Source organism: Amblyomma americanum, chromosome 7, assembly GCF_052857255.1.
Source record: "Amblyomma americanum isolate KBUSLIRL-KWMA chromosome 7, ASM5285725v1, whole genome shotgun sequence".
NCBI lineage: Eukaryota > Metazoa > Arthropoda > Arachnida > Ixodida > Ixodidae > Amblyomma > Amblyomma americanum.
The window spans coordinates 47,250,298-47,260,740 of NC_135503.1; positions in this window are offsets into that span (position 1 = coordinate 47,250,298).

Consider the following 10,443-nt stretch of genomic DNA (forward strand, 5'->3'; position numbering starts at 1 on the left):
GTCTCGAGTTGTCGAGGAATTCTGGGTGAGAGTCTTGATCTAAGATGTGGGTCGATTGAGTGAAGAAATTGGTACTGATGTGTCGGCAAACTCCAAAGCCGATACGTTTCTTCGTACGCAAAACTTTTAGCCATTTGGGACGCATCAGATTTCGTGAGAAAACTTGGAATGTATCTCTGATGTTGATAGCCCTTACGGGCCGCTTCATCTGCTTTTTCATTAGCCATAATGTCACAGTGAGCAGGTACCCACTGAAATGTTATGCAGTGGCCTGCGGCAATAGCTAAATGATGGATATACCCAATGTCCAGGGAAACTGGCTGGTGATTCGTTTTCTTCAGCAGGTTGGCCAGGATCTGCAGAGATGCTTTTGAATCGGTGAAGATAACCCAACGGCCGGCGGTTCGGCGCAGGATGTAAGAAACAGCTTCCTTAATGCCGTGAAGCTCAGCTGTTGTAGAGGAGGTCCTCCGGTGCAGCCGGCAAGAAAGGGCATGGCCTGTTGAGGGCACATAAAGGCCACAAGAAGAAGTTTCTTTAGTAGTTGAACCATCGGTGAAGTTATGGGTGTGCTGCGTATATTCTTCGATTAAGTAGGCGAGAATAGCTTGCAGAAGTGCTGCCTGTGGCATGCGGCTCTTTGCATTCACACCTGGAACAGACTTCTTCACCTTTAGAGGAGAGAGTGTCCATGGAGGAAAGGCCAGAGGTAGTAGTTTCTGAGGCTGATTAATAGTAGGAAGGGGCAGGAGCTGCACTGCCTGGCCAAAGCTAGAGTTGCTGTGAGTTAGGTGGACACGGTGTAGGAAGTGCTTCTTCTCTTGCAGGACATGACGGAGATGGGTACGCATAGTTTCCTGGGCGGCAATTACCTCTAGTGGGAGACATCCTGCCTCCGCTACTGTTCCTGATGCAGAGGAACCCTTTGGCAGGCCAAGACATATTCGCAGGCAGTTGTTCCGTGCGGCATTGAGAGTCTTATTGCTTGATGTAGATAATCTTTGAAGCACTGGTAGACAGTAGCGCAAGGTTCCTTCAACGTAGGCTTTTTCAAGCAGAAGCATTGATCGGCAGTTTTTTTTTCCACCTCTTCCACGCTGCTCTCCTTCAGTCTTTATCTCCCAAATTCCCCTCCCTACGCAGAGTAGCATGCCAGCGATATTGAAACGCCGGCTAAATTCTCTGTTTATTCATTAAAGAGTCTCTCTCTCTCTTGCACACTACATATCGGACCAAAGGAAACACGATGAGCCGAGGCTCTCAATGGCCAGTAGGTCTGAATATCTGTACTTCTCCGCATCACTTCCATGCCATACAACCACAGCCTGGGCAAGCAGCTCAGCTGGAACGACTTAATTGAGAACATGATGGCATTCTCTTTTTTTCTCACAGAAGAAAATTTTGCAGATTAAAATCATCGTCAGGTTGCATTCCAACTTATATTACGGCTGCAGAATAGGACTTAGTCGATCAGAACACAATAGATGTGGCCGATATCATTTGTCAAGTAAAGAATACAACGTAGGAATATTCTCGTAGTAAGCAATAGCTCTCATATGTTTTTTTTTCTGGCGACTCTTCCGTTACCGTGTCTCATATAGAGTATGTGCAATCTTTTTAAATAATGTCCCAAGAGAAAGTACTTCAAGTTAACGACCTCTGCTTTTCCACCCAATAGAAAAAGCTTTGAACCTTTTACTCTTCGTTTCTGTCACCCTCATCCGAAGCAGCCTGTCATGTAGATTTCTGAGATAACATTTACAGCGATCATTACAAAGTGACTCCTCATCCGCAACACAAGATATTTCAGCCTTCTTAAGCAATTCGCCTCCTTTGCTAATCTGTCAGACACTCATCTCAACTCACTGCGCCGGCGATGACGAGTGCTTGGCCACGTCGTTCGGCGACGCCGAAACTAGCACGACTTCTACTCTAGTAATCGAAGAGTGCACGCTCAAGAGATAACTATGAGTCAGTGTACATTCTCAATATAAGCTCACACGCGATGCTGTTCCACTGCTTTCTCTTTATTTGTGTTTCTCCATTAGCCCCGATTTTCCATAAGAACCACAGCAAACTGCACCAAGGCTTTATTAATAAGCCGTCCTGTGCACTGGATATTGTCCTCTGCTGAAACACATGCGCGCGCACACACGCACACGCGCACACATACACATACACACACATGCACACACACGCGCGCACACACACACGCACGCATGCATGCACACACACACACATACACACACACGCGCAAGCACGCACACAGGCACACACATACACACACACACTGCACGCAACAAGGCCTAAATGATCAGCAGGTCCCGGAAGCCACCGCTGAGTATCGACGGCAAACGATCTCTCCCACAAGGCTCGGGTGAAGCCGCGTGGTTTCGTTGACCCACTAATGGATTCCTCGTGACACGAGTTGTCCGCCGCTGTAACTCTCGGTCCAGTTCGTTCTCTTCACCGTGCTTCTGCCTCCCGGGCTCTCTGGGACTCCGCAAATTACACAGTCTCGATACTCGCTGTTCTCTGCTGCCTTTATGAGGTCCAAGATTGGCAAGGACTAAGAAGAACTTTGCTTGAAGAAACCTGCTTCTATCATCTTCATTACGCACCTCTCGGTTGTACATTACCGCCTGGTCGCCTTCTCCCTACTTCGTTCCCTCTATACTCCTGCTTTCCACTCTAGCCCTTGTTTTAATCTCTCTTTTCTAATTTAATAATCGCAATTGCTCTGAAAAAAAATTTTCGGTACTTTCTTTTCCATCACTGGCGCAGGTCACACAACCGCGTTCTTCAAACATGTCTTTGTTATTTCTTACTGTCCAAGTTTTTGATAGCACTTAACTTCTGATTTAAGAGTGAAAGGGCAATAAATCCTCATTCATTTAACCAAAATAAAAATGATGTGCTAGTCTTGTGCCGACATGGTCAGTGAAAACACAGGTTTCCACCCCCCCCCCCCCCATACTTTCTTTGCTTTCTGCAACCAATAGCGCTGGTCTTCACATCAAGTTGTTATCTTACCTTTTTTTATTTCCTCTCTCCCTTGCCCTTTCTTTGCACCTCACCTTCCACCTCTGGCCTTCTTCAGTTATTTTCTTTTTCCCGCTGTTTCTAGGTTCCATTGCATTATGACAACGAAAGCTGACTTTTCATTTTTTTGTACGTTCCTGTAGCTTTATTTCGCTTTCTTCTTCTTTTTCTTTGCATGACTTTCATCTTTTCTTTCATTCACCTGGCTTTCATCCTTTCTGGCAGCTCTCAGCATCGTGTCAGCGTCTCCCGGCAAAAGCTTTCCCGTTCTACTCAACGTATAGCACGCCTGTCTTTTTTTTTTTTCTAACTGGCGTTTGATTTAAAGCTATATTCTTAAGGTTTCCTTTTTTTCGTCCCTGTTCATTTATTTTTATCTGATTAAGGCTATGATATCTATCCTGGGGCAAGTAGCCTCCCACTTTTTCACTTATTCTTTTTTATTCCTTCTGTCCATCAGAGAGACCCAAAAATGAGGAGATAAGGCAATGTCCCTGAAAGTACACTTAGTGATGAAGATATATTAAGCTTGCACTTCTGAAATAGATTATATTTCAATAAATTATTTCCTTATATTTCAGATGTCACCTGCAGAGGTTATGTAGCGTCTAGAACTAGTGACATCCGGTTCGGCACCTTTTTAACATGTGTGCTAAACAAGGCGGCAACGAAGGATTAGCAGTCACCAAGGAAATCATCCCCTAAAGGCGAGTGTAATAATAATAATAATAATAATAATGACAATAATAATAATATTAATAATAATAATAATAATAATAATAATAATAATAATAATAATAATAATAATAATAATAATAATGATGATGACAATAATAATAATATTAATAATAATAATAATAACAACAACAATAAGAAGAAGAAGAAAGTCTTTATTCCCATTCTAATACGACGGAAAGGCACCCCAAACGAAAAGCTGCATAACAGCAGACTCTCATAATATTATAACGTCATAAGACAATCATAATCTTGCACATAAAGGAGTGTTTGCTCAGCATTCCCTGCAGAGGAATACTTCGCTCCAGATATCGCGACGCAGGGCGGATGCAGTAGCGACTGTGAGACAGCTGTCTTCGAAGACCTCAACTTAGCATGTTACCTGACTCTCCTTCTTTTTCTGGTGCGCGTGTTTGAGTGCTAAAACTAAACGTTGGCGTGCTCGTTGCTGTATCACGCAATGTGCTCAGCGACCTAATTGGAAAACATCGCTCGAGACTGGCGTGTGGTTCTGCCTGATTGCCGCAATCCCGCGAATACATGTGCGATCTGCGCTGGTCACACAAATTCGCCACTCGTTCGGGATCTCACAGCTACGGGCGACGTTCAAGTCGTACGTATCCGTCTCTTGTTCTAATGACTACTATCATACTGTGCCATTTCTCCACATGAACTAGAACTGCCACTGGATAGGGCGAGCTCATTTTGGCATAGTGCCATTTCCCTCCTGCAGAAGTTTCGAGGGTCCGTGCGGTCGCATTCACGCTCACAATCAGGGCAGGCAGTACAAAAAAAAGTATGGTGGGGACACCAGAAAAGGAATGTAAACCAATAGGCTCCTGCCTGTGCCACTAAGTATAACAGGCTTAACCCAATGTGATATAAATGAAAAGTCCCGAAGGCAATGTTGTGCTTTTGCCACCCGTAGGTGGAAAAATAAAAAAATGGGGTAATGCTACTAAGCGACCCACAGCCGGGGGAGCGGGCCCGGGGAGACTCCCCTGATCTCCCCTGGGACGTAGCCGAGGGGGTGGGACATAGGTTGTGGAAATGGGAATGAGGGAAGGGTTGTGGGTAATGGGATGGGAACTGGGGACAGCGAGACATTGACCCTCATTTTATCATTGCTCGACTCCTGTCTGGCCAGAACAGGGAGGGCGTCGATGTTGACCAATGGTACGGCTCCACTCACGGGATGCCCGACCACCCAACGACGCAATGTCTCCGACCCGGAGACAGGAAATCCTAACCCGGGGCAGCTGCCTCGGGCTCCTCCACGACTTTTAGGGGTCCGGTTCGGACTTGCGAATCGCTGCCCAGCTACTAACCGTCAAGTGTTTTTCGCGGTTTTTCAGACTCCGGAAGTATGTGTGGTGGATCCAGCCAATGGAATTAGACTCCCGGGGACCCACCTGTGCTTCCAACCAACCAACCTTGCACTTCTTTCCTCCCCTAGCTTGCTCCACACCTACTGAGGAGGGAGTGTTCAGGGCCGGGCTGACCGGGCCACAAGCCAAGAACCTGGCCGAGGGTGAGATAACCCGGGCCTACTCCACCGCTACTCCACAACATCGACGGTTTTCGCATCGGTCGTACAAAGGTCCCCCGTACCTCGGCGTCCCGCGCTCTAGCCTCACGGCCCCGCGGTCAGCCATCCCTGGCTGCTTCCCCGAGGACATCGCTCCGGAGGAGCCCTTCTGCTGAACCCCGCGCGGACCTGGCCTCTCCGTGACCAGAAACCGACACGCCAGCCGGTAGCCACGCACGCCCCTGCGTGCAGAGGCCTTTTGATTTTCGAGCACTTTTCGAGCCCAATTCCGTGAGTCCAACCTGATTATAAAACCAGGCCTGCCTCCGCACAGGCATCGGACCTCACGTGCGCGACTGGCCCACTCAGTCGCTTGGGAGTCGCTGCCACTCCCATGGGGTTTTGCATCCTCAGAGGACGGGCCCCGGCAAGCCCATCCCCACCACTGGCGTTGCACCGGAACAAAGCCTAGTAGCCGAAACTACACCGGCCCGTATCCGGTGGCAGGGGGCAGGCAGTACAGTCTGAAATGGTCCATTTAGGTGAGACCCAAGCCAACTGCTTCCAGCGCGCACTCAAAGAGCTTGAATTGCCCGAACTCTCTACAGCCGTGGCTGTGAACACCCTCTACTGACCGTTACGCTAACGACGAAGTTTACATGTGGAGTTGGCACATTACTTCTTAAGAATTACTACGCACTTGCCAAATAAATGTCGGGTGTTTCACCTACGATGTTCTGAAATTTAAAAAAAAGGCTCTTTGAGTTATAAGAGCGCTTCGGCATAACATTGCCAGCAGTGTAGCACATCAGAATGCGACTAAGACATGCAAGCTAGTACGCTGGTTAACAAACATTAAGTAGTTAACTTTTTAACCATTATTGTTACTCTTCTTATTTATAGAGAGGCCTGTAGCCCGCCGTAATTAATATTTATATCAGTACTCATGTTTCAAAATCGCAGTGACCTTAAGAGCTATACGAAGTCTGGTTGCCGTGAAAGGAGAAGCTGAGTACGGCGAGAGCGGAGGAAGGTCGCGCGGTCCCTCTGCAGTGGCTGTGCAAAGCGCGCCGGTGGAAGAAAGGGTCATCGATGGCACCGCGCGCCTAAAACGGTGGACTGAAAGGGACAGCCAGTCGAAAAACGAGTATGTGTGGAACATTGAAAATAGGGCTCTAGAGCTGTACAGAAATGCAGTTGCTCTCATTTTCTCTAACTGAACATATCGTGCAATATAATACCTGAGTAGCGGTAACCATCCTTTGACTTTTTTTTTGTGAACTCTCCTGCAATGGTATCCAGTCCCGATGTGGCTGACAAAATTTGCGCATACGTGCGTAACAGTCTGCCTCCAACTGCAGCAGAAATGCTTTTTCATAGATCGTCTTCCGAAGCCACTGCGTACTATCGAGCTTCATCCTTCAATTTTGCCGTCTGCTGCAATCTTTATTCTGCGTCTTACTTTCATGAAGTTCACCTGAATGACATGCATTACCTCTTCTCCCATCTACAAAAGTATTATATGCTCATCATAGTAGTCATGGGTACAGTGTAGGCTTACAAAGACACGCGTGGTCTTTATTGTTATCTAGATGCGCTCAGCATTGGAGACGCCAAAGTGTGGCCGTCCGATGCGGCGGCAGAACTGCACTTAACAAATGAGTAGGTAATTTTCCACCGGAGCCACACGCTACGTATTGGCTGTTAATGCTGCCTAAGCGTGCGCCAATCAAGGACGACCCGGTGTGCCCAAAACTACCATCAGTTCAGGAAAGAGAAGAACCACCGTTTTCAATCACCCTCTGTATTTCCGAATGTCCGCCGCAACTGAGAAGGCGTGAAGACGCATCCGTAACAGCAATCGTCTGCTTGTTATCTTTCTCACAGGTTCTAACCCCTTGTTTTAAACTTAGGTCAAGGTAGAAATTCCCACTGAGAGCACTTCTTTTGGTTCGTGATGGCGCGGCCAGCAGCTCCGCGTCTAGCTCTCAAAGCTCTACCTATACGCCCAGCAGTCAGGCTTACATTTGTTGGCCCGGAATTGAAAGGCAGGGAGCAAATTGTTTCGGAAATGAACGAAGGCCTACCCTAATATCCCTTTGCGCTACCTGCCGGTCTCTCCTCCAGCCCTTCACATTTCCTCTCACATCTTCTGCTCTTGAAGAACCTTTCATCTTTTTTATCCCTGTTTTTTAATCTCGCAAACAGAGAAGACTCGTGAAGATAGAAGGCGCAAAACAAAGGTAACATGAGTTCTCATTACGAACGCTTTCTGTTTTAGTAACTATGTTTCTTTCTTCGACGTTTAGTCTTACCTTCTTTCTTCTTGTTTTTTCTTCTTTGGATTCCTGCCAATCCTTTCCCTGCAGCCTTCCCCCCTCTGCTGTGTGGTTTTGTGGGTCAAAGAAGAGGTTGGCAGCAGACAAGCGGGAAGCTCATACGTGCCGTTCGTCCCCAACGTTGATTCACTTGTCCGCAGCGTCGTGAACACTTGCACTGGACGGTAGGAGTTTGTCAGCATTTGCTAGTCAGCTTCTTTTTGCGGTAGACGCTTCGGGAACCAGTGGTGGACGTCGATTCGATTCGATTTGGCCTCTGTCGCCCGCCCTCCGGGCACGGCGGAGCTTTCTGTGCCACCCTGTGGATTTCTTTTTTGTTTTGTTAGTTTTATCGTCTTGTTATTTTTTTTACCGCTCTCTCTTGCAGCATAGGTAAGACACGCAATCTCGTTTTCGTTGTTGATGTTATTGCAGTTCCCCAGCGGACTGCAAGTGATAAGATCTGCACTGCAACTTTCGAGGCATGGAGTTTTTGCGTTTTATCGCGTTCTGGTTAGTGATGATTATGCACATGTATAGTATTGATAGTATTCTCAAGAAAAGGTGACAAGCACTCAGGTGCGCTCCACGGCTGCCGTTTTGTTCATTGTGGTTGCTAAGCATTTCTCCGCGTAAATCCGATGTACTTAACATTCATGAACGGCACCAAACAACCCTCTTCGCATAAGAGTAATTCGTTCAAAGGAAATGAAAAGCGCAGTAACTGTCTCACTACTCGCTGGACACTTCAACCTCTCCGTGAGGGAAGGGAGGAAGGTGGGAGAGAAAGAAGAGAGGAAGAGGTGCCGTAGTGAAGGGTTGAATTATTCTATTTGAGCTCTCTAGAAATACCAGCTATCCATGGCATTTATCTGTACAATTAGCTCTATCTCATGTTTTCTCAAGCCAACGTATGTTGAAGGTTCCTTTTCCAATGCCAATGTAACCGCTGCGCTGTATAATAATAATATTATGATGAAATAAATCTGCAAGGTTATAAAACGCTTTACAATAGTATAAAGGGCAAATATACATTGCGGCGGTCGTAGCTTTGGAAGCTTACCTTATTGTTCCGGATATCTGCAGCCTAAAGTATGCATTGTAATATGAACAAAAATATTCAGAAAACTCGCAGAAGACATGGAAAAAAGAGAGCGAAGGCGAGAGTAGTAACGTGTTCGTTAACAGCAACTGTCGCGTAACAATTGCTACTACAAACGAAGCAAATTACGCGCTATACATTCAAGGATCGATACACGGAAGACAGTCAAAGCAGACACACCAGCGGGAAAAGTCACGTGATGGAGAAAACTACGTCACGAAAGCGCTGGTAGCAGATTGCGCCCTGTTTTTTCAGCGAAAAATGTTAAGGGAATGCTTTGCGTTTCGGTGGCGGCGCTGGCATAACACCGAATAGTCGCTTTTTGTTACGCAGGCACTGATTGGCTTCTTTTAACTCCTAACATGCCTTCGTTTTGCCGTTTTCGTACTAATAAACACCTTATACACTTTCAAGGACGAAAGCTGGCGTACTCTTGAATAACGTTAGCTGCCTAGGTAGTTTACCCCACACCGCAATCTCAGTACATGGGTCTGTTTGTTTCATCTCCATCGAAATGCAGCAGCAGTGGCCGGGCTGGGGTTCGCGACCTCCTAGTACAGCTTTCTCAGGCAGAAGTTTTCAAAATTGAACAATTGTAAGACACTCTTAAGGAAATATTGAAGTTCATGGTCCGTTATTCTGACATCGCATTGAACAATTAAAACTGCCATAAAATACCATTGCAGAACGGTTTTGACGATAACAAAAACGTGAATAAAAAAAATACAAGACTGCCGTCTGGCGATCAGGTGGATACATTTATTGTAAAAGTGGATCCTGACATAATATAAAATAATTGCGTTCATAAACGGTTTCTCGTTCAAAAATTCTTTTGTGCAGAATTGCTGGGTATATGCGTAGAATGATAAAGCTTTAGCCAGAGAACTATCAGCGTGTGTATTATTATACTCCCGCCACTGGACTGAATTTATTCCGTTGATGAATGTATGGATATGAATCACGATTGTATGCGGAGTTCACCGCGCCTCATGCGATGTCTGGCGGAGACCTGCAATCCTCCGCTTGTCTGCCTTGGACTATCAGAAAAATAAAACTGTGCGCTTACGGTTACATTACGACCGAAAGCTTCTCCATTAGATGATCGAAGCTCTACGAACTGAGACATGTGCGCCTGTCCGCGACAGTCTTGGCAATTAATTGACAAAGCGCCCATGAATGCAGTGCACTAGTCGTGCAGAGAACTCAAGAAGGTCATTAAGATTAGAAGTGATTTGCCTCAAACATAAATGATTGGTGTTCTCAGTTACAATAACTAGAAGGTGACTGAACTACTGTTGTATTTTATATGATGTTATACTTTCCCAGAAGTTTTATTTCGAAGTTTTCACCGGCAAGTCACCCTGCATGACAGCTATAGTAGCCAGCACTGACCGGGTGTTCGTATAAGTTTTATTTATTTCTTTCAAAAGTACTGCCAGCCTTTCTTTAACGCTTTAGAAATTAGTGAGCAACGCAAAAAAAAATTCAGACAGAACCCAATATAAAAGCATTGCAAGAAATTTTCAACACTCATTATGCATGAAAAAAAATGAAAGGACATCAGTGCTACTTGTACACGACCCCTGTAACAGAGAACAGGACAACATCGCAAAGCCAGGACACCATCGCAAAAATTTACAAGCTTGCCTTTATACATCGCGCAAATAAAATTTGTAGATTACGAGTTTTACATGAGTAGGTCTCAAAATGACTCGATC